The sequence below is a fragment of the Microcebus murinus genome, chromosome 5 (assembly GCF_040939455.1).
Source record: "Microcebus murinus isolate Inina chromosome 5, M.murinus_Inina_mat1.0, whole genome shotgun sequence".
Taxonomy (NCBI): domain Eukaryota; kingdom Metazoa; phylum Chordata; class Mammalia; order Primates; family Cheirogaleidae; genus Microcebus; species Microcebus murinus.
In genome coordinates, this window is record NC_134108.1 from 110,002,336 (window position 1) to 110,028,390 (window position 26,055).

The 26,055-nt window shown below is 47.5% G+C and overlaps 2 long non-coding RNA genes across 2 annotated transcripts; one reads left to right on the forward strand and one right to left on the reverse strand.

Moving 5' to 3' along the window:
- Positions 1–6,896: 6,896 nt before the first annotated feature.
- Positions 6,897–13,420, reverse strand: LOC142870991 (uncharacterized). Its single transcript, XR_012919341.1, has 2 exons — positions 12,682–13,420; positions 6,897–8,057 (listed from the first exon to the last, which is right to left on the reverse strand). It is a non-coding gene; the product is annotated as an uncharacterized LOC142870991 (long non-coding RNA).
- Positions 13,421–13,449: 29 nt separating this feature from the next.
- Positions 13,450–25,533, forward strand: LOC142870992 (uncharacterized). Its single transcript, XR_012919342.1, has 4 exons — positions 13,450–14,126; positions 17,061–17,233; positions 22,852–22,963; positions 24,722–25,533. It is a non-coding gene; the product is annotated as an uncharacterized LOC142870992 (long non-coding RNA).
- Positions 25,534–26,055: the final 522 nt, after the last annotated feature.

Consider the following 26,055-nt stretch of genomic DNA (forward strand, 5'->3'; position numbering starts at 1 on the left):
CTTTCTTTCTTTCTTTCTTTCTTTCTTTCTTTCTTTCTTTCTTTCTTTCCCTTTTTCAGCATATTATGGGGGTACAAATGTTAAGGTTACATATATTGCCCTTGCCCTGCCTCTCCTAACATTTTCTTGCTAAAGTCTCAGGTAGGCCACATCGAGGAAAAGCAGAGTGCGTTTGGCATGTCCAGCATTTCTGAATTTTGGATGTGCAAAGAGACATTGGTCTGAGCTTAGAGACATCAGTTACCATTGTCTGCTGAAAAAGAATGAGATTCCAGAAACCTAAGCAACACTACTTCTCGGGTACCTGTGAGAATGGCTGGGGCAGGTTAAAGCCAGGTGCTATCCTAGTAAGGGGGTGGAGGATCCCCCTGGTTGTGATGCCTAGTATGATGGGCAAGATTGTCTTAACATGGCCGTGGACTTTCGTTCTGAGTGGCCTGAACAATGAGCTAACTAGGAGGAGCCCCCCATTGTCTCCAGGTAGAGGGGCACCCCCAGCTCAGTTTACTGTGGGACTGGGGACTATTCTGAGTATTCCATGCATAATTCCCTCTCTATCACCTCCTCCTCCAGCAGGGGGCGCTGTGATACCCACAGGGCCAAAGTGTCCAGATTGCTGTCCTCAGACATCTCCTGTAATGGGCTGGCGCAAGCAGCCAGGTATTCTTCCACTGACAAGGCTGCTTTCTCATGCCAGCTCTACACAAATGCTGAGTGATGTCCCCCTCATTTGCTGTGAAATTAATAAACTTTTGGCCAGATGCAGTGGCTCACACTTGTAATCCTAGCACTCTGGGAGGCCGAGGCGGGAGAATCACTTGAGCTCAGGAGTTCAAGACCAGCCTGAGCAAGAGCGAGACCCCGTCTCTACTATAAATAGAAATAAATTAATTGGCCAGCTAAAAATATAGAAAAAATTATCCAGGCATGGTGGCACACGCCTGTAGTCCCAGCTACTCAGGAGGCTGAGACCAGAGGATGGCTTAAGCCCAGGAGTTTGAGGTTGCTGTGAGCCAGGCTGACGCCACAGCATTCTACTCAGGACAACAGAGCAAGACTCTGTCTGAAAAAAAAACAAAAACAAAAAATCAATTTAATAAACTTCTGTTCCTTTTCTTCAAGCTGTAACACAGCAGTTGCCACTCCTCCCATAATTATGGAAGAGTAATATTGACGGGGGAAATACGTAACAGAAGACATGGCTTGAAAAAAACGGCTAAGATATTTTGTCTCTTTTTTTTTTTTTTTCTTTTTATTGTTAAAGAGGCCAAATAGATATTTTGTCTCTTTAAAACATCCCCCACTCCTTTTGGTTTTTAATTTATTTTATTTTATTTTCACTACATGTGGGCAGGTATGATGGTCTTGATTTAGTTAGTTAGTTTTCTTTATTCATGGCCAAATATGAAGCATGTACCGAAACTCCTTTTGGAGAACTAGGACCTGGATCCCTGCCTCAGGCTGGTGGTCAGGAGGGGCAGGGGAATGTCTTTTGTTCTTTGTGCCACAGGAGATGGCTCAAGGGAATTTTCTGGGCCCAGGCGGGATTAAAAGGGGTTGGGGCTGAGGGGGAGGTCTCAAGATCATCTTAACCAAAGATGGGATTAATCCAGGAGGATTAGCTAAAGATGGGATTGATCATAACCTTTAAAAGCCCTGTACTTCTGTTCAGAAGGAGGACCATGGCATTTCAGACAGGAGTCTCTATCCTCCTCTTCATTTGCTGCAAATGAATAAACTTTTCTTTCCTTCTCCCCAAATCAAACTTTCTGTAACAGGGCTGCTATTGGCTAGGTTCACTTTTGAACTTCTACTTGTGTCAAATCGGCTAACATCATAATGGCCAAAGCAAGTCACATGGCCAAGCTCAGCTTCTTCAAGGGGGGGGGATAGTCTCTGCTTCTGTTATGAAAGAAATTGCAAATTCATGGGGTAAAGGGTGTGGATACAGGGAGGGGTGAAGAATCTGGCAGGCATCAATGCAATCTATCCACCAATCTGTCCTCTGGCCACAATCACTTATCTTCTCCCTACACATAACATACTCTCATTCCCATTGCAGGACGCCTAAAAGACTCTCAATCTATTTTCTTTTTCTTTCTTTCTTTCTTTTTTTTTTTTTTTTGAGACACAGTCTCGCTTTGTTGTCCAGGCTAGAGTGAGTGCCCTGGTGTCAGCCTAGCTCACAGCAACCTCAAACTCCTAGGCTTAAAGCAATCCTCCTGCCTCAGCCTCCCGAGTAGCTGGCTACAGGCATGCGCCACCATGCCCGGCTAATTTTTTCTATATATTTTTAGTTGGGCAATTAATTTCTTTCTATTTTTAGTAGAGACGGGGGTCTCACTCTTGCTCAGGCTGGTTTTGAACTCCTGCCCTCGAGCAATCTGCCCGCCTGGGCCTCCCAGAGTGCTAGGATTATAGGCGTGAGCTGCAATACAGTTTTATTGGAGGCCGTTTTTTTATTGCAAACTTGAAGAGCTATTATTCACCACCTCTGAGCTCCTCCAGGTCATGGGTCTACAGCGTCTCTCAAGTGAACATATTCCTTTTTTTTTTTTTTTTGAGACAGAGTCTCGCTTTGTTGCCCAGGCTAGAGTGAGTGCCGTGGCGTCAGCCTAGCTCACAGCAACCTCAAACTCCTGGGCTCAAGCGATCCTCCTGCCTCAGCCTCCCAAGTAGCTGGGACTACAGGCATTCGCCACCATGCCCGGCTAATTTTTTGTATATATTAGTTGGCCAATTAATTTCTTTCTATTTATAGTAGAGACAGGGTCTCGCTCTTGCTCAGGCTTTTTTCGAACTCCTGACCTTGAGCAATCCGCCCGCCTCGGCCTCCCAGAGAGCTAGGATTACAGGCGTGAGCCACCGCGCCCGGCCTTTATTTTAATTTTTATCTCTTATGTTTTTTATAAAATATTTTTTACATATTTTTAATTTTCCTCTTGGCTTTGCCTTTATATATTTCTTAATATGTCAACAATATTTAAGAGAATTTGGCATATTAGAGAATCAGGCAAATGAGTCTTGTGATTTCAAATTGAATTCTGTAATTTATTTTAGACTTGTGATTTGAAGTTGAAAAGTATAAGCTAATTTGATTACGTTCATAAACAGTAATGGAATTTTTAAGATAACTTGATTTGCCAGATTTAAAAGTCTGAATGATTAGGTTGATGAGAATTATTTACACACTTAAGACTTTTTCTTGTTTGCCTTGTAAATTTGCCCTATGAGGAATCTGAAGTGCTTGGGAAAAAATCAAGTATATTAAATTTGTAAATGGTAGGAGTAATGTTCGAGCAAATTTAATATGTCAAGCCCATGGGCAAATTGAGCATTAATCAAAGAACAAATTATTGCTCTTATTTTTATATAAAATTTGTAAGATTTCTAAATAGAATATCAGGATAGCAAGTTATTTTGGGGGAGATATGCAAGTTAAATTTAAAAACTTAAGAAGATCTGTTAATAAATTGAAAATGAATTTAAACAGAAACAACTGTGAGTAGTCCTCTGCTTTGAAATGTTTTCCGAAGATATTCACCCCCTTAGACATTGACTATTTCCACCTGTTCTCCTTGAACTTCTACATGAGTTTCTCCCTGAGCTTGTACAGGCCTCATTCCTGGGAGAACTTTTTCACCTAGCCCTGCCTTTTAGGGTTATTTAACTTTTATATGATAAGAACGGACATTTTAATCCTAGCTCTTGGGAGGCTGAGGCGGGCGGATTGCTCAAGGTCAGGAGTTCAAAACCAGCCTGAGCAAGAGTGAGACCCCGTCTCTACTATAAATACAAAGAAATTAATTGGCCAACTGATATATATATATATATATATATAAATTAGCCGGGCATGGTGGCACATGCCTGTAGTCCCAGCTACTTGGGAGGCTGAGGCAGAAGGATCGCTCGAGCCCTGGAGTTTGAGGTTGCTGTGAGCTAGGCTGACGCCACGGCACTCACTCTAGCCTGGGCGACAAAGCGAGACTCTGTCTCAAAAAAAAAAAAAAAAAAAAAAAAAAAGAACGGACATTTTGTCAGAGCAGTTTGAAGGCTTAGCAAGTACCTGGCTTCGAATAAACCCTCAGTAATTTAGATGCTTCCCCTGATTATCATCCCTACATTCCATGGCACCTGAAAGCTTAAATACCTAATCACTGAATATCTTTTCTCTTAGCCCAGTATTTTCTAGAAATCTGGCCTACAGTAAAACCTAAATTACAAAAAGCATTTCATGGTCAAAAATGTTCATTTCTGGCAAAATTTCAATTAGCTAAAAATTACGATGGTTTATTCCAACAGTAGGAAAATGGCTGAGCAATCTTGTTTCCAAAAGGACTTAGAGGGGCTTACAGAGGCCCAGACCAAAAACCAAGATAAAATACATTGAAAACAAACAATAAAGATAAGGCAAAGAGAAAATAAAGATAGCAAAAATGGGAGGGGGCCAGGAGTGGCGTTTGCAGTACAAAAAAAAGAACTACATAGTCTATCCTTGCCCTACAAGATTTGCTCTAAGCTTTCTTTAAGCCAACTCAACCCATATTCAAATCTTTCAGGATCTACAGGCTAAAAACTAACCTACCATAACAACTTTCTTCTTTGAGTAACTGTAGAGAGAATGTGTAATGAATGAGAATCAGCCTCGAGTTCCTTGGAGAGATGAACATGGTGGCAAGCTTCATAGCACTTCTCCAAGGATACACTGAGGCACAATTCAGGGACCGCCATTCTGTGGAAAAACGATACCTTCCTGGCTCCATACAGGCATAGATTTTATATAGAATGAATAAATAAACAACAATAATCCAGTTAATGGGCTATCACAATGCCTGACACAATACAGGGGGAGGAGGAAGCTTACATGACAAAATTAAGTGGGAAAATTAATGATGACAAAAACACAAAAATATCAAACTATGTGTAGGTAATTATTGGAATAAAATTCACTAAGATGTTAATAGTAGTGAATCTGTCAATTAAGAGTATGATTGATTGTTTTTTAGTTTTTTTTTTTTTTTTTTTTTTTTTTGAGACAGTCTCACTTTGTTGCCCAGGCTAGAGTGAGTGCCGTGGCGGCAGCCTAGCTCACAGCAACCTCAAACTCCTGGGCTCAAGCAATCCTCCTGCCTCAGCCTCCCGAGTAGCTGGGACTACAGGCATGCGCCACCATGCCCGGCTAATTTTTTTTTTCTATATATATATTAGTTGGCCAATTAATTTCTTTCTATTTATGGTAGAGACGGGGTCTCGCTCTTGCTCAGGCTGGTTTCGAACTCCTGACCTTGAGCAATCCGCCCACCTCGGCCTCCCAGAGTGCTAGGATTACAGGCGTGAGCCACCGCGCCCGGCCTGTTTTTTAGTTTTGTTTTGTTTTTTGGGTTTTTTTGAGACAAGAGTCTTGCTCTGTTGCCGGGGCTAGAGTGCCGTGGCGTCTGCAAAGGTCACAGCAACCTCAAACTCCTGGACTCAAGCAATCCTCCTGCCTCAGCCTCCCGAGTAGCTTGGACTACACGCACCAGCATGCCCAGCTAATTTTTCTATTTTTAGTAGAGACAGGGCCTGCTCCTGCTCAGGCTGGTCTCAAACTCTCAGGTTGCTAGAATTACAGGTGTGAACCACCGTGCCTGGCACAGGATAGCTTGTTTTTTAATCACAATAAACAGTGATTATTTTATTTATTTTTTTTTTTGAGACAGAGTCTCACTCTATCACCCAGGCTAGAGTGAGTGCTGTGGAGTTGGCCTAGCTCACAGCAACCTCAAACTCCTGGGCTCAAGCAATCCTTCTGCCTCAGCCTCCCGAGTAGCTGTGACTACAAGCATGTGCCACCATGTCTGGCTATTTTTTTCTCTATATATTTTCAGTTGGCCAATTAATTACCTTCTATTTTTAGTAGAGACGGGGTCTCACTCTTGCTCAGGCTGGTTTCGAACTCCTGACCTTGAGCGATCCTCCCGGCTCAGCCTCCCAGAGTGCTAGGATTACAGGCGAGAGCGACCACACCCGGCCGGCTAAGAATTTTGTATACAAAGGTTCCTTATGTTCTTGACCAAATCCCTAAAAATGCAGCATACAGAAAGCATACAGAACAGATTACTAATGAGAAGCTGGCTATGGTTAAAGTGGAACCAGATGTTAAAAAATTAGAGGAACGGCTGGGCATGGTGGCTCACACCTGCAATCCTAGCACTCTGGGAGGCGGAGGCAGGAAGATCGTTAGAGCTCAGGAGTTCCATACTAGCCTGAGCAAGAGCGAGACCCCATCTCTACTAAAAAAAAAAAAAGAAAAATAGAAATTAGCTGGACAACTAAAAAAAGAAGATATATACATATATATATATATAAAATTATATATAAATTAGCTGGGCATGGTGGCGCATGCCTGTAGTCCCAGCTACTCGGGAGGCTGAGGCAGGAGGATGGCTTGAGCCCAGGAGTTTGAGGTTGCTGTAAGCTAGGCTGAGGCCACGGCACTCTAGCCAGGGCGACAGAGTCAGACTCTACCTCAACAAAACAACAAAAATTGACAAATAATAAAAAAAAAAAAAAAGAAAAATTAGAGGACCAACTTCAGGATGGCCAAACAGAAGAGATGACTCTTCAGGCTGAATGTGAACTAAGCCTGGCAAGAAAAATGATGCATGGGAGCCATCAGTGGAAGAGCCTCCCGCCAATCAGTGGAAATGGCTAATATAATCATCATTAAATGACTTTAGTGGCTTGATGGGAAAAGATGTAATTAAATGTTGTTATATTAAAAATGTGTCTAACTTATTGACATCAATAAACTGATACAGAACTGTCCCGGCCCGCGGGACCTTTTGTTACTCGTGGGGGCGAGGGGGACCGTGCCTGAAAGAGATGAGCGAGAGAAAGAAACGAGACCAAGCGAATGGTTGTCAAGGTCTGCTTTACTTAGATTCTTAGTAGGTGTTATAAGCATACAGAAACAAGGAAGTAGAAACAAAAAAATAGAGTGGCGACATGAGGCTTGGGTCTGGGTTAATCAGCCTCAATCAGCGTCTTATCAGTATCCTGTTTGTGACTGGTTACTCATCTCCAACCTGGCAGGTGGTCGGGAACAATTGCAGTCAGCACTCCCTGGAGCATCCCGTGGTCAGCACGTCATGGACTGCATTCTTCTCGGAGCTATAGCTGGAATTTTCAAGGGTGAAGTCCGTGCGTAGGACGAGTCATAGGGGAGTTGAGGGTCTTTGAGGGTCCTTGCCTCTAACATCTCCCCCTCTCTTTATTAATATGAGGGAGGTTTATATAAGTTGGTGGAGAGCCTGTCTTAGGCTACGCGATGTGCTTCCGTGACCAGCACCCCAAATATAAGATCTGGCGATTAATGTGAAGGTGAGGCCTCTGTCTTAGGCTATGTAGGTGGCATCTAGCTCTGGCACTTCTGATTATGAAGTGTGCCCCCGGGCATGGACCTACAATATTCCCGTCATGGAGTCACCTCACAGCTGGCGGGGTGTGCACTAGTACGCGGCATCGCGATAATCCCGTCATGGGCGTCTCCACAGCCTTTGGAACCAACTGCGTTCCATGCCTGAGGCAAGGTCTGAGAAATTTAGACCTTCAGTGGGTGTATTGGGAGACTCTCTACGGAGGTCTTCTCTGGAGCCTCTTTGTTCTAGCCGTTGGTGAAACACGGAGACCGATTTTTGTGTGGCTGCGTCCACCTGTGACTGCCATGTATAGTTGTAGATCTGATGGATGTTGGTTGTGATGGTGCTCTTGATCACGACTAGAATCAGGCACAGGAGAGGCAGCGCCTTTTCTCGGGGAGTCATTGTATTTTTGGAAGAGAACAGAATTAAGAATTCTTCTCAGGGGATTCTCTGGGTGGGTTATATAACTTAATTGCTCTCTCTGGTAGCCATCTGGCGTTTCTTGCCTGGGTGTCATAAATACAGGCATGTCCTTTTCCCCATATGAGGACAGGGTCAGGCCCCAGCCATTTGCCTGTAAGCGGCTTCTTCCATAAGGCCTGTGCATAAGTATCTGTGGTGGATGGGTGCCAAAGGCGGTCGGCGGCCGTTTTGCTGGCAGTGTCAAAGGTGAGAAAATTTAAAATGAACAGGGCGTGATTAAGCAGGGTTTTGGAATTACCTGTTAAAGGGTACAAAATTCCTCCTCCCAATTGTAGTTTGGAGAACATATTTTTTAATGTCTGATGAGCTCTCTCTACAATACCTTGGCCCTGAGGGTTATATGGAATGCCTGTAATATGCTTAATGCCTAGCTGAGCACAAAAGCTTTTGAAGTTAGAGCTGACATATCCCGGGCCATTGTCAGTCTTAATAACTTTAGGCTGAGGGAGGGAGGTGAGACAGGTGGCCTCGCCTGTTTGTAGGGAAGCAAAGATAAATCCACTGCAAGTATCTAAAGAGACATGTACATATTTAAGCTTCCCAAAAGGGGAGTAATGAGTGACATCTATCTGCCAGAGCTCTCCAGGGATCAGGCCGCCAGGGTTGACTCCTAGGTGTGGCTCAGGGAGAAGGGTAAAACAAGCCCTGCATTGGCGGACGATTTCTCTGGCCTGTTCTCTAGTAATGGAGAATTTAAGCCTGAGGGTATGGGCATTGAGATGGTGTAAATCATGAGCCTGGCGTGCAGCGCAGACAGGATCAACAGTGATATTGTGAACAGCGCCTGCAACGCGAGTCGCCTGATCAACAAGATTATTTCCAGCTACTAGAGGCCCAGGAAGGCCAGTGTGGGCGCGAATATGGCCTATAAAAAAGGGCGCGGAACGGGAGTGAATGAGCCCTTGTAGTTGCTGGAACATTTGAGTGGTATTGTTGGAGGGCCGAATATGAGGCACAGTTTCTAAAGCGGCAACAGCATGAGCAACATAAGAACTATCAGTATACAAGTTAAATGGTGACTGATCTACGTATTTGAATACTGCGACTAAGGCTGCTAATTTAACCAGTTGAGCAGAGGAGAATCTGGTGGGAAAACTGCGGACCTGGCCATTAATGCTATAGGCCGCGGTGCCTGAGGAGGATCCGTCGGTAAAGACTAAGACGGCTCTTGGAATGGGGGAGACTCTTGTTTTTTTGGGAAATATTACAGGTGTCGATAGAGGAACTGAATTAGTTTATTAGGGGGGTAATGATTATCTAGTATGCCCTGGAAAGATGTACAGTTAACTGCCCAATCATCATCATCTTGTATTAGCCACTGAATTTGAGAAGCATTGTAAGGGAGTATTATGATATTTGGATTTTTTCTAAAGAGCTTAAGGGAGTTTTCTCGCCCCAATCGAATAATTTTAGCTACTAAGTAAGGGTAGGTGGGAAGGACTTTAGGGGAGGAAGCCGATAGGTGAACCCAAAAAAGAGGCTTGCCCTGTCAAAAGAGTCCTGTGGGCGAAAAGGGGGTGGGGAGAACAATGAAGTACAAGGGGGAATCTGGGGAGAAGTAGCCAATGGCCTGGGCATTTATGGCCTGCTCGACCAAATTAAGCGCTTGCTGCCCTTTTTTAGTTAGGGAGCGGGGAGAGGTTGGGTCAGTATCTCCCTGCAGGATGTCAAATAGGGGTTTTAACTGTCCTGTGGTGAGTTTTAAATATGGGCGAAGCCAATTAATGTCGCCTAGAAGACGCTGAAAATCATTAAGGCATTGAAGAGAGTCTTTTCTGATCTGTACTTTTTGGGAGAGGACCTTATTGGGGAATAATTCAAAACCTAGGAACAGGTGAGGGGGACAGACCTGAATCTTTTCGGGGGACAAGCGGAGGCCTCGAGCTTGTAAGGCCGAGACAACCTGCATAGTAACTTGATGTAAGGTTGCCTCGTCGGCTCCGGCTAAAAGAATGTCATCTATATAATGAATTATATATATTTGAGGATGTTGAATTTTAAAAGACTCAATTGTCTGAGCTACATATTTTTGGCAAAGGGTAGGGCTGTTGGCCATGCCTTGAGGCAATACTCGCCACTGGAAATGCGGGGAGGGTCCTATACAGTTTACTACCGGGAGACTGAAGGCGAAGCGCTTACAGTCATCTGGGTGCAGTGGTATGGAGAAAAAGCAGTCTTTCAGGTCAATGACTATCTTATAGTAGCCTCTGGGGATAGCTACGGGCAAAGGCAAACCAGGCTGGAGTGCCCCCATGGGAACCATAGTTTGATTAACAGCCCGCAAGTCTTGTAGCAGCCGCCACTTGCCAGTCCTTTTTTGGATGACGAAAATAGGGGTGTTCCATGGTGAAGTAGAGGGCTCTATGTGTCCGGCAGCTACTTGTTCCTGCACCAACGCTGTAGCTGCGGCTAGCTTGTTAGATGGGAGGGGCCACTGATTGATCTAGACAGGTGAGTCACTTTTCCAAGTGATTTTATTTGCCTGAAGTGCAGGGGGATCAATGGCCCTTACAAAAAATGTTCTTTGAACCCTAGTCCTGATCTGTCTGATTTAGGGGGGTGGTCAGGGGTGTTCTTAGTCCCTGACCCTCCTTGCCTAAGCCCTGTCCTGGGAGGAATCCCTGTTTAAGCATTTGGCTGGCTACAACTTCATTGGGGCTGCACATAATGACATTCATTTGTGCAAGGATATCACGCCCCCATAAGTTAACAGGCAGGTTTGGGACTACAAAGGGTTGAGTGGTGCCTTTGTTTCCCTCAGGGTCTTCCCATGTTAAAATTTTTGAGCTCTGGAGAGTATTATTAGACTGTCCTATACCTTGTAAGTGCATAAGGGAAGGCTGTAGTGGCCATGATTGGGGCCAGGCGTCCTGGGCAATAACTGTGGAATCGGCGCCAGAATCAAGAAGGCCTTCAAAAAGTTTACCATCTAACTTTAACCGCAGGGTGGGTCGTTTTTTGGTGATAGCTTGGACCCAATAAAGATTAGAAGAGCCAGGGCAGGAAGCACCTCGGTTAGAGGTGATGGCTGGGAAGGATGTATTAAGGGGCAAGGGCAACGCCTGAGCTAAGCGCTGTCCCTTAGAGACACACACAGGGCCGGTAAGCGCGCTGGCTAAGATGTTAATCTCCCCGGTAAAGTCACTATCTACTATGGAAGGGTGGACTATGAGCCCTGCAAGAGTAAAAGAGGCTCGGCCTAGAATAAAAAAGAACATATTAGCCGTGGGGGTCTAAATGAGCCAGTAGGCAAAATTTGAACACCATCTTCAGGTTTTAATATTGTGTCGGAGGAGGCACACAAGTCTACTCCTGCACTCCCTGTGGTTGCTCGGAGGAGTCTGGGGGCTGGGGATCCTCTTGTTGGCTGTTCTCTGAGGCCAACTGAAATTGAATAGGACAAGGGGCCCTGGGCTGGCCCCTCAGGCCGTTTCCCGAAAGGGGTGGCAAGGGATTTCCAAGGGCATCGGTCTTAGAACGGCACTCACTAGCCCAATGGTATCCCCTCTTGCAGCGAGGACAGACGGAGGGGGGCCGAGTTGGCCTGCCTGGTGGTCCACTGAGGTTAGGGGCAGCAGAGGAGGTGGCTAAGGGGCATTGCTTCGCAAAGTGCCCTGGCTGACCGCACTTAAAACAGCCTCTCTGTGCCGCAGTGCCTTGAATGGCAGCCCCAACCGCAAGCTGCACAAGTCTGCTACACCTTATGGGCAAAGGGGTCAGCATCATTACACATCCTAATCATGTCATTAAGGTCTTTGTTTTTAAGTTTGCCCCTGAGGATGGCCCTGCAAGCGCTGTTAGCATTTTCATAGGCTTATTTAATAAGCCTATTATTCTCATCCTCGTGCCCGAGGGTTCGTTCAGCAGACTCTAAAAGCCTGCCCACAAATTCACTAAAACCCTCTTGAGCTCCCTGGGTGATTTTTGTCAGGGGAGTGAGAACAGATCCCGTAGAGGGAAGTGCTCGCCAGGCGCCGAAGGCGGCTGCGGCGGTCTGAGACAAAAGCCCAATCGGGAGTCCCCTTTGGCGCTGTTCAGTGGCAAACTTCCCTTGTCCGCTAAGTTTTTCAAGGGTCCAAGAGGCAGAATTCTGCTACTGAGAGCAGCTGCTTTTTATTGGGGTCTGAATCTGCCCCTTCAACAATATCTCTGATTAGTCCCCAGTATGAAAAAACAGATCCAGGGACGGCATCTGGGCCTTGATTCAGAAGTAAATCGTTTAAATCTCTACCTACTTTTTGCCATTTGTGTGGGTGAATCTCAGGTCTACCAATAATAAACCAAGGACAAGCACGATCAATGAACACAAAAAACTTTACTAAGTCTTTTTTCTTTTTTTTTTGTTTTTTTTTTGAGACAGAGTCTCGCTTTGTTGCCCAGGCTAGAGTGAGTGCCGTGGCGTCAGCCTAGCTCACAGCAACCTCAAACTCCTGGGCTCGAGTGATCCTTCTGCCTCAGCCTCCCGGGTAGCTGGGACTACAGGCATGCGCCACCATGCCCAGCTAATTTTTTATATATATATCAGTTGGCCAATTAATTTCTTTCTATTTATAGTAGAGACGGTGTCTCGCTCTTGCTCAGGCTGGTTTCGAACTCCTGACCTTGAGCAATCCGCCCGCCTCGGCCTCCCAAGAGCTAGGATTACAGGCGTGAGCCACAGCGCCCGGCCTAAGTCTTTTTTCTGAACTCTAATTCCTCTCTCTCTGAGTGAGGCCTTGAGATCCTTAATAAAAACGGCCTCTTTAGACAATGAATGGCCCATCTCAATGGGGTGACAATGTAAAAATTTACTCACCAGACCGTCGACTCTGTGAGCGGCAGAACGAGGGTCTCTGTAGGGTTTCCTTCGGCCGAAGAGCACTCCGCAGCGTCACCTGACAAAGGTCCGTACCTCGAGCCCCACGTTGGGCGCCACTTGTCCCGGCCCGCGGGACCTTCTGTTACTCGCGGGGGGGCGAGGGTGACCATGCCTGAAAGAGATGAGCGAGAGAAAGAAACGAGACCAAGCGAATGGTTGTCAAGGTCTGCTTTACTTAGATTCTTAGTAGGTGTTATAAGCATACAGAAACAAGGAAGTAGAAACAAAAAAATAGAGTGTTGACGATGAGGCTTGGGTCTGGGTTAATCAGCCCCAATCAGCGTCTTATCAGTATCCTGTTTTTGACTGGTTACTCATCTCCAACCTGGCAGGTGGTCGGGAACAATTGTGGTCAGCACGTCATGGACTGCATTCTTCTCGGAGCTATAGCTGGAATTTTCCAGGGTGAAGTCCGTGCGTAGGACGAGTCATAGGGGAGTTGAGGGTCTTTGAGGGTCCTTGCCTCTAACACAGAACATACTTAAGAACAAAAGAAAGAAATAATTCACATAAAATTTTAACTGATGAGGTCCCAGCCTCTCAGCCGCATACCGGCACCTCTGGGCCCAGGCACCTGGGACGCCAGGCCGGGATGTCGCGCTTCCGGTTCCCGGCGGCGCGGAGACCGCGGGCGCCCAGGGCGCGGACGGCGGGGGCAGAGACGGAGTCCTCCAGGCGGCCTAGAGCGGCGCGCGCGGCCGGGGCGGGGCGAGGGCCTCGGCTCCGCAGTCTCGCTGGCCGGCCCGCGGAGCTGCGGGGCGCCGCCTGAGTCGGCCGGAGGCGGTGCCCGACGGTGGGCGCCCGCTGTTTGCTCTCTGCCTTCCCGCTTTTCCTCACCCAGCCGTGCAGCCGGCGCGGGCTGCGGCCCGAGTCCCCGCGGCGGTGCATCTCCCCACGCCCGGGGTCGCGGGTGCCCTGAGCGCCGCGGCGCCGCCGCACCGACTCTCCTCGGGCCAGGGCCCCCACTCCTAGTTGCAGCCCTGCGCACCTTCGCGGAGCAGGCGGGGCTGACCCGGGCCACAGTGGCTAGCGGGAGCCCGCACCTTCGCGCACGTGGCCGTGGGTCCAGATTCGCGGGGCGGAAGCGCCCGGACGGCCCCGCGGGCGCTCTGCCGGCAACTGTGCGGGCCTCTCTCGGACCCACGGCCGCGCCCTCTCAAGGCTTACCTGCTGTTTCTTGAACTCCGGGCCTCACGCGAGCCAGGGCCTCCCAGAGTGCTGGGATTGACCGCGTGAGCCCGCGCCCAGCTCCTGGAAGGCTTCTCTGCAGTTCTTACTAACTGTGCGTCCCTGCTCATTCCCCCTCTCGCTGTTGTGGGAAGTTTCAGGGATTGGAGAGCTCCCGGGACGTGTCAGGCTAGACCTCGGAGCTGGTTACCTTAGTGAGCAGCTAAGTCTCAATTTTGGTATATGTACTGCTGACACGAGCACAGCAATCAAGTTTCTTCTGTTTGTTTTTGGTTTTGGTATGGTTTCTCTTTTCATCAGTATTCCTTCATTTCTTTTATTTATTTATTTTTTATTATTTCACCGTATTATGGGGGTCATTTCTTCTTTATATCATTTTTTATCAGGCTTGGAATTCGCCTGTGACCCTTATTGGTATGGCAAGCCCTCTTTTGGACAAAGCACTGCTGATTAGAGCTGTTCCCGGTCCCCTTTATTGACAGAGAGAGCCTGAGGTCCTAGTGGGCCTTGAAGTAGGATACTTCTATTCATGTATGCATGTCTGAATCTTTTTTTTTTTTAAGAGAGGGATCTTGCTATGTTGCCCAGGCTGGAATGCAGTGGCTATTCACAGGCACCATCACTGAACACTGCAGCCTGGCATTCCTGGGCTCAGGCAATCCTCCTGCACCAACCTCTGGAGTAGCTGGAACAACCTCATGTCTGACTTGTCTGTGACAGTTCTGAGGGATTTCAATTACAGTCATATGTCCTTTAATGATGGGGTTATGTTCTAGAAATGTATCCTTAGGCAGTTTCATCATTGTGTGATGAGTGTACTTACACACACCTAGATGGTATAGCCAACTACACACCTAAGGCTTTATGATGTATCCTATTGCTCTTGGGCTACAAACCTGTACAGCCTGTTAACAGTACTCAATACTGAATTATAACGCAATAGTAAGTATTTGTGTATTTAAACATAGAAAACGGGCTGGGTGGTGGCTCATGCCTATAATCCTAGGACTCTGGGAGGCTGAGCCAAGAGAATTCTTTGAGCTCAGGAGTTCTAGACCAGCTGGACCAAGAGCGAGATCCCGTCTCTTATAAAAATACAAAGAAATTAGTAGGACAACTAAAACTATATAGAAAAAATTAGCTGGGCATGGTGGAGCGTGCCTGTAGTCCCAGCTACTCGGGAGGCTGAGGCAGGAGGATCACTTGAGCCCAGGAGCTTGAGGTTGCTGTGAGCTAGGCTGACGCCACAGCACTCTAGCTTGGGCAACAGAGACTCTGTCTCAGAATAAAAAAAGGAAAAGAAGCCAGGACCTTGACTCGGAGCCACGCCCAAGAAGCCTAGAGCAAGTGGACTTGCTGGGGTTGGGTTACAGTTGTTGTTTTTGTTTTTTTTTTAAATCTCTGTCCTCCTCTTACAGTTCCTCTTACATGGAAAGCATACATTGGTTTGGCCTGAGAAGGTGGGCCATCTTGAAGCGGGGGCTTACAGGTTATAGGTGGGTTTAAAGACTCTTTTGACTTTTAATTAGTTAAAGACATGAAGCTTTTGTCTAAAGGCTTGAAAAAAATTTTTTCCCTTAAGTCTCTTTCCAGAAGAATGGGCTTGGAATGTTTTAAGATAAGTAAGTCTGTTAATCAGAGACAAGCTACCAGACATATTTTGTGTGTAAATCGAGGATCTACAGGTTTGTCTTGCATAGCCTTAGGCCTTTTAATAAGTTGCAAAGGATGTCCCCAAGAAGAGAAGGCGCATGATGAGGTCTGTCTGACCTCCTTCCTCCTGGCAGGAAATTTAGTTGTAGGATATTCCTTTGGCCAGGAGGGGGTCCATTCAGTCAGCCGGTACAGGGGGAAGCCTTAAAATTTTATTTTAGTTCACATATAAAAACAGTCTTAGGCCGGGCGTGGTGGCTCACGCCTGTAATCCTAGCACTCTGGGAGGCCAAGGCGGACGGATTGCTCAAGGTCAGGGGTTCAAAACCAGCCTGAGCAAGAGCAAGACCTTGTCTCTACTATAAATAAAAAAGAAATTAATTGGCCAACTAATATATATACAAAAAATTACCCGGGCATGGTGGCACATGCCTGTAGTCCCAGCTACTGGGGAGGCTGAGGCAGGAGGATCACTTGAGCCCAGGAGTTTGAGGTTGCTGTGAGCTACGCTGATGCCACGGCACTCACTTTAGCCTGGCAACAAAGTGAGACTCTGTCTCAAAAAAAAAAAAAAAAAAAAAAAGCAGTCTTGTGTGGTGGCACACACCTGTAGTCCCAGATTCTCAAGTGGGTAAGGCAGGAGGATTACTTCAGCCCAGGAATTCAAAGTTGCATTGAGCTTTGATGACACAGCTGCACTCCAGCCTGGGCAACAGAGCAATACCCTATCTCTTAAGAAAAAATAAAAATAAATATAGAAAAGGTACAGTAAAATTGTTGTATGATAATCTTATGCGACCATCGTCTGACATTGACTGAAACACTGTAAGGACTGAACTCTAATCTTTTTCTTTTGCTCAAAACTCCTTCCTAAGGAGGCCAACTGAGTCAGGCTGACAAATGGTAAATTCCCACTAAGCAGCTTTTTTTTTTTTTTTTTTTTGAGACAGAGTCTCGCTTTGTTGCCCAGGCTAAATTGAGTGCCATGGCGTCAGCCTAGCTCACAGCAACCTCAAACTCCTGGGCTCAAGCGATCCTCCTGCCTCAGCCTCCCGAGTAGCTGGGACTACAGGCATGCACCACCATGCCCGGTGTTGGAGACTAAGACCCTTCACATTCCTATAACTTGCCCTACGCACGGGCCTCCTCGTCCGGGAAAATAGCACCCAGCCCCCCAGCTATAGTTCTAAGAAGAATGCATTCCATGCCATGCTTGCTCCAGGGCATGCCACCTGCAATTGTTCCCAACCCCCTGCCAGGTTGGGGTTGAGTGATCCATCACAAAGAGCTTCCCATGCCATTGGGATGCTGATTGGGGCTGATCAGCCCACAGGAAAGCCTCATCATCCCCCCACTCTATTTTAATGTTTCTACTTCCTTGTTTTCTGTATATAAAACCTACTAAAAACCAAGTAAAGTAGACCTTGACAATCATTCGCTTGGTCTCGTTTCTTTCTCTCGCTCATCTCTTTCAGGCACGGTCCCCCTCACCCCCGCGAGTAACAGAAGGTCCCGCGGGTCGGGACAAGTGGCGCCCAACGTGGGGCTCGAGGTACGGACCTTTGTCGGGTGACGCCACGGAGTGCTCTTCGGCCGAAGGAAACCCTACAGAGACCCTCGTTCTGCCGCTCACAGAGTCGACGGTCTGGTGAGTAAAATTTTACATTGTCACCCCATCGAGATGGGCCATTCATTGTCTAAAGAGGCCGTTTTTATTAAGGATCTCAAGGCCTCACTCAGAGAGAGAGGAATTAGAGTTAAGAAAAAGGATCTAGTAAAGTTTTTTGTGTTCATTGATCGTGCTTGCCCTTGGTTTATTATTGGTGGACCTGAGATCCACCCACACAAATGGCAAAAAGTAGGTAGAGATTTAAATGATTTACTTCTAAGTCAGGGCCCAGATGCCGTCCCTGTATCTGTTTTTTCGTACTGGGGACTAATCAGAGATATTGTTGAAGGGGCAGATTCAGACCCCAACAAAAAGCAGCTGCTCTCAGTAGCAGAATTCTGCCTCCGACCCGTGTCGCGGTCCGCTTCGGGAACGTCTTTAAAGACAGCCGAAGGGCCAGCTTCTCCTAATAATTTTAAGAGACCAACATGTCCTTCTCCTTGCCCCTCAGTTTGTATTAATATGCCCCCTCAGGACCCCTCAGTTGAGCTCCAAACATCTAGAGAGGAGCCCCCAATTAGTAGGCCAGACACCAAGACCCTCTATCCTCCCTTACCCGAGGGTACAGCCCCTCATGCATTTAATTACCCGGTGTTCAAAAAACAACCCCTCCGAGAGTCCCTCAACCCCGCCGAAGAGGCAACCCTCAGAGAGGAAGCGGCCCAATATCACAATCCCGAATGGCCTCCTCCTTACGCGCCCCAAATTTGCGCACCTTCGTTAATGCCTCCCCTTACAATGCCCTTACTTTTGCGTACCAAAGAAGACTTAAGTCAAAGGGTTACGCAATTAAAGGATGTTTTACAACTTCAAAAAGAGTTTGCCCAGCTTTCCAAAGACTTGTCCTCCCTCCAAAATACGCTTAAAGATTCGGTCTTCATTAGCCACCCACGTCAGGAGACCGCCCAGTCACACGCCACCTTAAATAAAAAATCCTTAAAATCCTCCCATAAAGCCCTAGCGTTCCCGGTAGTTACCAGGTCTAATAGGCGAGGAGACCTTACCGCCCCTTCTTCAAGCCAGTCCCCGCCCCAAGATTCAGATAATGAGGATACGGAAGGGAGAGAAAGGGAAAGTGATAGTGATGACCCCCCAGAGGAGGCAGTCCCGGGGCCCACTGCAGAGCCCACTGAGTTCCGCAGACTCAAACTTAAGACTTTAAAAGAATTAAATTCCGCTGTTAGGACGTATGGGCCCAATGCACCCTTTACCTACTCCCTCCTAGAGGCAGCCTTGGGAGGCGGCTACCTGCTCCCCGGAGAATGGACCAGGCTGGTTCAGGCAGTCCTCTCTCGCGGACAGTTCCTCTCGTGGAAAGCCGATTTTCTTGACCGCTGTCAAACTACGGCTACTAATAATTTAAAAAACCCCAATTCTGCCTCTTGGACCCTTGAAAAACTTAGCGGACAAGGGAAGTTTGCCACTGAACAGCGCCAAAGGGGACTCCCGATTGGGCTCTTGTCTCAGACCGCCGCAGCCGCTTTCGGCGCCTGGCGAACACTTCCCTCTACGGGATCTGTTCTTATTCCCCTGACAAAAATCACCCAGGGAGCTCAAGAGGGCTTTAGTGAATTTGTAGGTAGGCTTTTAGAATCTGCTGAGAGGACCCTCAGACAGGAGGATAGCAATAATAAACTTATTAAACAATTGGCCTATTAAAATGCTAACAGCGCTTGCAGGGCCATCCTCAGGGGCAAACTTAAAAACAAAGACCTTAATGACATGATTAGGATGTGTAATGATGCTGACCCCTTCGCCCATAAGGTGTCGCAGGCTGTGCAGCTTGCGGTCCGGGCCGCCATTCAAGGCACTGTGGCACAGAAAAGCTGTTTTAAGTGCGGTCAGCCAGGGCACTTTGCGAAGCAATGTCCGTTAGCCACCTCCTCTGCTGCCCCTAACCTCAGTGGACCACCAGGCAGGCCAACTCGGCCCCCCTCCCTCTGTCCTCGCTGCAAGAGGGGATACCATTGGGCTAGTGAGTGCCGTTCTAAGACCGATGCCCTTGGAAATCCCTTGCCACCCCTTTCGGGAAACGGCCTGAGGGGCCAGCCCAGGGCCCCTTGTCCTATTCAATTTCAGTCGGCCTCGGGGAACAGCCGACAAGAGGATCCCCAGCCCCTAGACTGCTCCGAGCCACCACAGGGAGCGCAGGAGTGGACTTGTGTGCCTCCTCCGACACAATATTAAAACCTGAAGATGGTGTTCAAATTTTGGCTACTGGCTCATTTGGACCCCCACCGGCTAATATGTTCTTTTTTATTCTAGGCCGAGCCTCCTCCACTCTTGCAGGGCTCATAGTTCACCCTTCCATAGTAGATAGTGACTTTACCGGGGAGATTAACATCTTAGCCAGCGCGCTTACCGGCCCTGTGTGTGTCTCTAAGGGACAGCGCTTAGCTCAGGCATTGCCCTTGCCCCTTAATACATCCTTCCCAGCCATCGCCTCTAACCGAGGTGCTTCCTGTCCTGGCTCTTCTGATCTTTATTGGGTCCAAGCTATCACCAAAAAACGACCCACCCTGCAGTTAAAGTTAGATGGTAAACTTTTTGAAGGCCTTCTTGATTCTGGCGCCGATTCCACAGTTATTGCCCAGGACGCCTGGCCCCAATCATGGCCACTGCAGCCTTCCCTTACGAACTTACAAGGTATAGGACAGTCTAATAATACTCTCTAGAGCTCAAAAATTTTAACATGGGAAGACCCTGAGGAAAATAAAGGCACCACCCAACCCTTTGTAGTCCCAAACCTGCCTGTTAACTTATGGGGGCGTGATATCCTTGCACAGATGAATGTCATTATGTGTAGCCCCAATGAAGTTGTAGCCAGCCAAATGCTTAAACAGGGATTCCTCCCAGGACAGGGCTTAGGCAAGGAGGGTCAGAGACTAAGAGCACCCCTGACCACCCCCCCTAAATCAGACAGATCAGGACTAGGGTTCAAAAAACATTTTTTATAAGGGCCATTGATCCCCCTGCACTTCAGGCAGATAAAATCACTTAGAAAAGTGACTCACCTGTCTAGATCGATCAGTGGCCCCTCCCATCTAACAAGCTAGCCGCAGCTACAGCGTTGGTGCAGGAACAATTAGCTGCTGGACACATAGAGCCCTCTACTTCACCATAGAACACCCCTATTTTTGTCATTCAAAAAAGGACTGGCAAGTGGCGGCTGCTACAAGACTTGCGGGCTGTTAATCAAACTATGGTTCCCATGGGGGCACTCCAGCCTGGTTTGCCTTCGCCCGTAGCTATCCCCAGAGGCTACTATAAGATAGTCATTGACCTGAAAGACTGCTTTTTCTCCATACCATTGCACCCAGATGACTGTAAGCGCTTCGCCTTCAGTCTTCCGGTAGTAAATTGTATAGGACCCTCCCCGCGTTTCCAGTGGCGAGTATTGCCTCAAGGCATGGCCAACAGCCCTACCCTTTGCCAAAAATATGTAGCTCAGACAATTGATTCTTTTAGAATTCAACATCCTCAAATATATATAATTCATTATATAGATGACATTCTTTTTGCCAGAGCTGACGAGGCAACTTTACATCAAGTTACTATACAGGTTGTCTCGGCCTTACAAGCTCGAGGCCTCCGCTTGTCCCCCGAAAAGATTCAGGTCTGTCCCCCTCACCTGTTCCTAGGTTTTGAATTATTCCCCAATAAGGTCCTCTCCCAAAAAGTACAAATCAGGAAAGACTCTCTTCAATGCCTTAATGATTTTCAGCGTCTTCTAGGCGACATTAATTGGCTTCGCCCATTAGGCGACATTAATTGGCTTCGCCCATATTTAAAACTCACCACAGGACAGTTAAAGCCCCTATTTGACATCCTGCAGGGAGATACTGACCCAACCTCTCCCCGCTCCCTAACTAAAGAAGGGCAGCAAGTGCTTAATCTGGTCGAGCAGGCCATAAATGCCCAGGCCATTGGCTACTTCTCCCCAGATTCCCACCTGTACTTTATTGTCCTCCCCACCCCCTTTTCACCCATGGGACTCTTTTGGCAAGGCAAGCCTCTTTTTTGGGTTCACCTATCGGCTTCCTCCCCTAAAGTCCTTCCCACCTACCCTTACTTAGTAGCTAAGATTATTCGCCTGGGGCGAGAAAACTCCCTTAAGCTCTTTGGAAAGGATCCAGATATCATAATGCAGATATCATCCCTTATAATGCTTCTCAAATTCTGTGGCTAATACAAAATGATGATGATTGGGCGGTTAACTGTACGTCTTTCCAGGGCAAACTAGATAATCATTACCCCCTGATAAACTAATTCAGTTCCTCTATCGACACCTGTAATATTTCCCAAGAAAACAAGAGTCTCCCCCATTCCAGGAGCCGTCTTAGTCTTTACCGACGGATCCTCCTCAGGCACCGCGGCCTATAGCATTAATGGCCAGGTCCGCAGTTTTCCCACCAGATTCTCCTCTGCTCAACTCGTTAAGTTAGCAGCCTTAGTCGCAGTCTTCAAATACGTAGATCAGTCACCATTTAACTTGTATACTGATAGTTCTTATGTTGCTCATGCTGTTGCCGCTTTAGAAACTGTGCCTCATATTCGGCCCTCCAACAATACCACTCAAATGTTCCAGCAACTACAAGGGCTCATTCACTCCCGTTCCGCGCCCTTTTTTATAGGCCATATTCGCGCCCACACTGGCCTTCCTGGGCCTCTAGTAGCTGGAAATAATCTTGTTGATCAGGCGACTCGCGTTGCAGGCGCTGTTCACAATATCACTGTTGATCCTGTCTGCGCTGCACGCCAGGCTCATGATTTACACCATCTCAACGCCCATACCCTCAGGCTTAAATTCTCCATTACTAGAGAACAGGCCAGAGAAATCGTCCGCCAATGCAGGGCCTGTTTTACCCTTCTCCCTGAGCCACACCTAGGAGTCAATCCTCGTGGCCTGATCCCTGGGGAGCTCTGGCAGATGGATGTCACTCATTACTCTTTCGGAAAGCTTAAATATGTACATGTCTCTATAGATACTCGCAGTGGATTTATCTTTGCTTCCCTACAAACAGGCGAGGCCACCCGCCACGTTATCAACCATATTATAGCCTGTCTCACCTCCCTCCCTCAGCCTAAAGTTATTAAGACTGACAATGGCCCGGGATATGTCAGCTCCAATTTCAAAAGTTTTTGTGCTCAGTTAGGTATTAAACATGTTACAGGCATTCCATATAACCCTCAGGGCCAAGGTATTGTAGAGAGAGCTCATCAGACGTTAAAAAATACGCTCTCCAAACTACAATCGGGAGGAAGAATTTTGTACCCTTTGACAGGTAATTCCAAAACCCTGCTTAATCACGCCCTGTTCATTTTAAACTTTCTCACCTTTGACACTGCCGGCAAAACAGCTGCCGACCGCCTTTGGCACCCATCCACCACAGATACTTATGCACAGGCCTTATGGAAAGAGCCGCTTACAGGCAAATGGCTGGGGCCTGACCCTGTCCTCATATGGGGAAAAGGACATGCCTGTATTTATGACACCCAGGCAGGAAATGCCAGATGGCTACCCGAGAGAGCGATTAAGTTATATAACCCACCCAGGTAATCCCCTAAGAAGAATTCTTGATTCTGTTCTCTTCCAGAAATACAATGACTCCCCGAAAAAAGGCGCTGCCTCTCCTATGTCTGATTCTAGTCGTGATCAAGAGCACCATGGCAACCAACATCCATCAGATCTACAACTATACATGGCAGGTAATTAATGAGGCAGGAGACGTTGTTAATTCCTCCTCACGTCTCTCTGCAGTTATACCATGGGATCCATTAGAAATTGACCTATGCGTATTAGCTCTTGGGGCTAAAACCCTGTGTGGGGCCTTCCCGCACTTTTCGCCCCTCAGCCAGCTCCTCCACAGCTGACTCCTCCCCAGGCCTTTGTTCCTCGGGAGCCGGACGCTCCGCAACAAGATATATAGACTTTTATGTTTGCCCAGGGGCCCATCGGCCTCGCACCAACAACTATCAATGTGGTTACGCCCCTGACTTCTTCTGTGCCTCCTGGGGCTGTGAGACCACCAGTGATGCCTACTGGAATCCCTCCTCTTCCTGGGATTATATCACCGTCAAAAAGCAGTTTCCCCGTCGAGCTCCTTCATCCCCTTACGCCCCACAACCCCCCACTGACCCTCAGTGTAAAAACCAGTGGTGCAACCCCTTGTTAATTTCGTTCACCAAAGCTAGAAAAAAGGCTTCTTGGGACCAGTCCAGGGGATTTGAATGGGGGCTCAGACTTTACATATCTGGGAGAGATATTGGTCTCACATTTAAAATCAAGTTAATTAAAAGCCTCCCCAGAGGTCCTACGGTCGCATTAGGCCCTAATAACAACCTTCACCCACCTTGACCTCACGGTCCCTCCAGGGACCTACCCTCCTCCCCAACTGTGTCCCCTCCTCCGCTCAGCACCTCCCTATACCAACCTACCCTGCCCGAGGAGCCCCCTTCCTCTGCAGAATAATTCTCTCCTTAGTCAACGCCTCTGTCAAGACCATCCGAGAGGCCAATAATTCAGAATATCAAGAGTGTTGGGTATGCTACTCCCCCCGGCCTCCCTTCTATGAAGGCGTCGCTACTTTTGGTGAGCCATTATTTACTAATGACACCAGCAGACTCAGATGGGGTCTAGAGACCCATGATGGCCTGACGCTCAGCCAAGTCACAGGCCTAGGTCTTTGCCTTCTTAGCCCAAGGATGCTCCCTCCCGCACCCTTAGAGAAAATATGCAATCAGTCAATTACTGTCAACTCCACTTTTCAGTATATTCAGGCATCTAACACCTCCTATTTTGCTTGTTCTTCTGGCCTTACCCCGTATGTAGTCTCTGCAACGTTTCTTGAGCATAGAGAGTATTGTGTATTAGTCATGCTCTTCCCCAGACTCACTGTACATCCTGCTAATGAGTTACTTCAGTTTTGGGAGCGAGGCACCACAATGCCCCGGGAAAAAAGAGAGCCCATCACGGCCATAACACTCGCAGTTGTTCTAGGCCTTGGTGCCACAGGGGCTGGAACAGGCATAGCCTCTCTGGTCACCTCCAACCAGCAATACCTACAGCTCTCTGTAGCCATCAATAATGACCTCCGAGAGCTGCAGCAAGGTCTAAAATATCTCAAGGAGTCCCTTGCTTCACTCTCTGAGGTAGTGTTACAAAATAGAAGAGGCTTAGATTTAGTGTTCCTCCAAGAGGGAGGTTTGTGCGCAGCACTCAAAGAAGAATGCTGCTTCTACGCAGACAAAACAGGCCTGGTAGAAGATAGCATTGAGAGAGTTAGACAAAGCCTTGAAAATAGAAAGAAACTGAGGGAACAAAGTGAGGCATGGTATCAAAATTGGTTTTCCACATCCCCCTGGCTAACCACATTGCTTCCCAGTGTCTTAGGGCCGTTTATAGGTTTCTTGTTGCTTCTCACTTTTGGGCCTTGGGCATTCAAAAAACTAACCAACTTTGTCAAGTCGCAGGTAGACGCAGCCACACAAAAATCGGTCTCCGTGTTTTACCAACGGCTAGAACAAAGAGGCTCCAGAGAAGACCTCCATAAAGAGTCTCCCAACACACCCACTGAAGGTCTAAATTTCTCAGACCTTGCCGCAGACATGGAACGCAGTTGGTTCCAAAAGCTGTGGAGACGCCCATGACGGGATTATCGCAATGCCGTGTACCAGGTGCACACCCCCGCCAGCTGTGAGGTAACTCCATGACGGGAATATTGTAGGTCCATGCCCGGGGGCACACTTCATAATCAGAAGTGCCAGAGCTGGATGCCACCTACATAGCCTAAGACAGAGGCCTCACCGACATTTCGATCGCCAGATCGATCTTATATTTGGGGTGCTGGTCGCAAAAGCCCATCGCGTAGCCTAAGACAGGCTCTCCACCAACCTGTGTAAATCTCCCTCATATTAATAAAGATAGGGGGAGATGTTGGAGACTAAGACCCTTCATATTCCAACGACTTGCCCTACGCACGGGCCTCCTCGTCCGGGAAAATAGCACCCAGCCCCCCAGCTATAGTTCTAAGAAGAATGCATTCCATGCCATGCTTGCTCCAGGGCATGCCACCTGCAATTGTTCCCAACCCCCTGCCAGGTTGGGGTTGAGTGATCCATCACAAAGAGCTTCCGGTGCCATTGGGATGCTGATTGGGGCTGATCAGCCCACAGGAAAGCCTCATCATCCCCCCACTCTATTTTAATGTTTCTACTTCCTTGTTTTCTGTATATAAAACCTACTAAAAACCAAGTAAAGTAGACCTTGACAATCATTCGCTTGGTCTCGTTTCTTTCTCTCGCTCATCTCTTTCAGGCACAGTCCCCCTCGCCCCCGCGAGTAACAGAAGGTCCCGCGGGTCGGGACAGCCCGGCTGATTTTTTTATATATATTAGTTGGCCAATTAATTTCTTTCTATTTATAGTAGAGACGGGGTCTGGCTCTTGCTCAGGCTGGTTTCTTTTTTCTTTTTTTTAATCAATTAATTATTATTATTATTATTATTTTTTTTTTGGTGAAAGAGAGAATTACACAGGAACTCAGGCTGGTTTCGAACTCCTGACCAGCAATTGCGCCCGCTGAGGCTTCCCAGAGTGCTAGGAGCCTTTGTTAACCAAATAAAGCAGTGGTTTACTTCTCAGTATGATTCTGGTATAGCATTAACATCACCTAAAAGATGAAAAGCCCCTATCTTAACTCTAGCATCCTAGCAGATGCCTATCTTAAACTTGAAACATTCTCCAGTCTGCACCTCCCAGAGTGCTCACACCTTTATCTTAAATTAAGCATATCCTTTCTG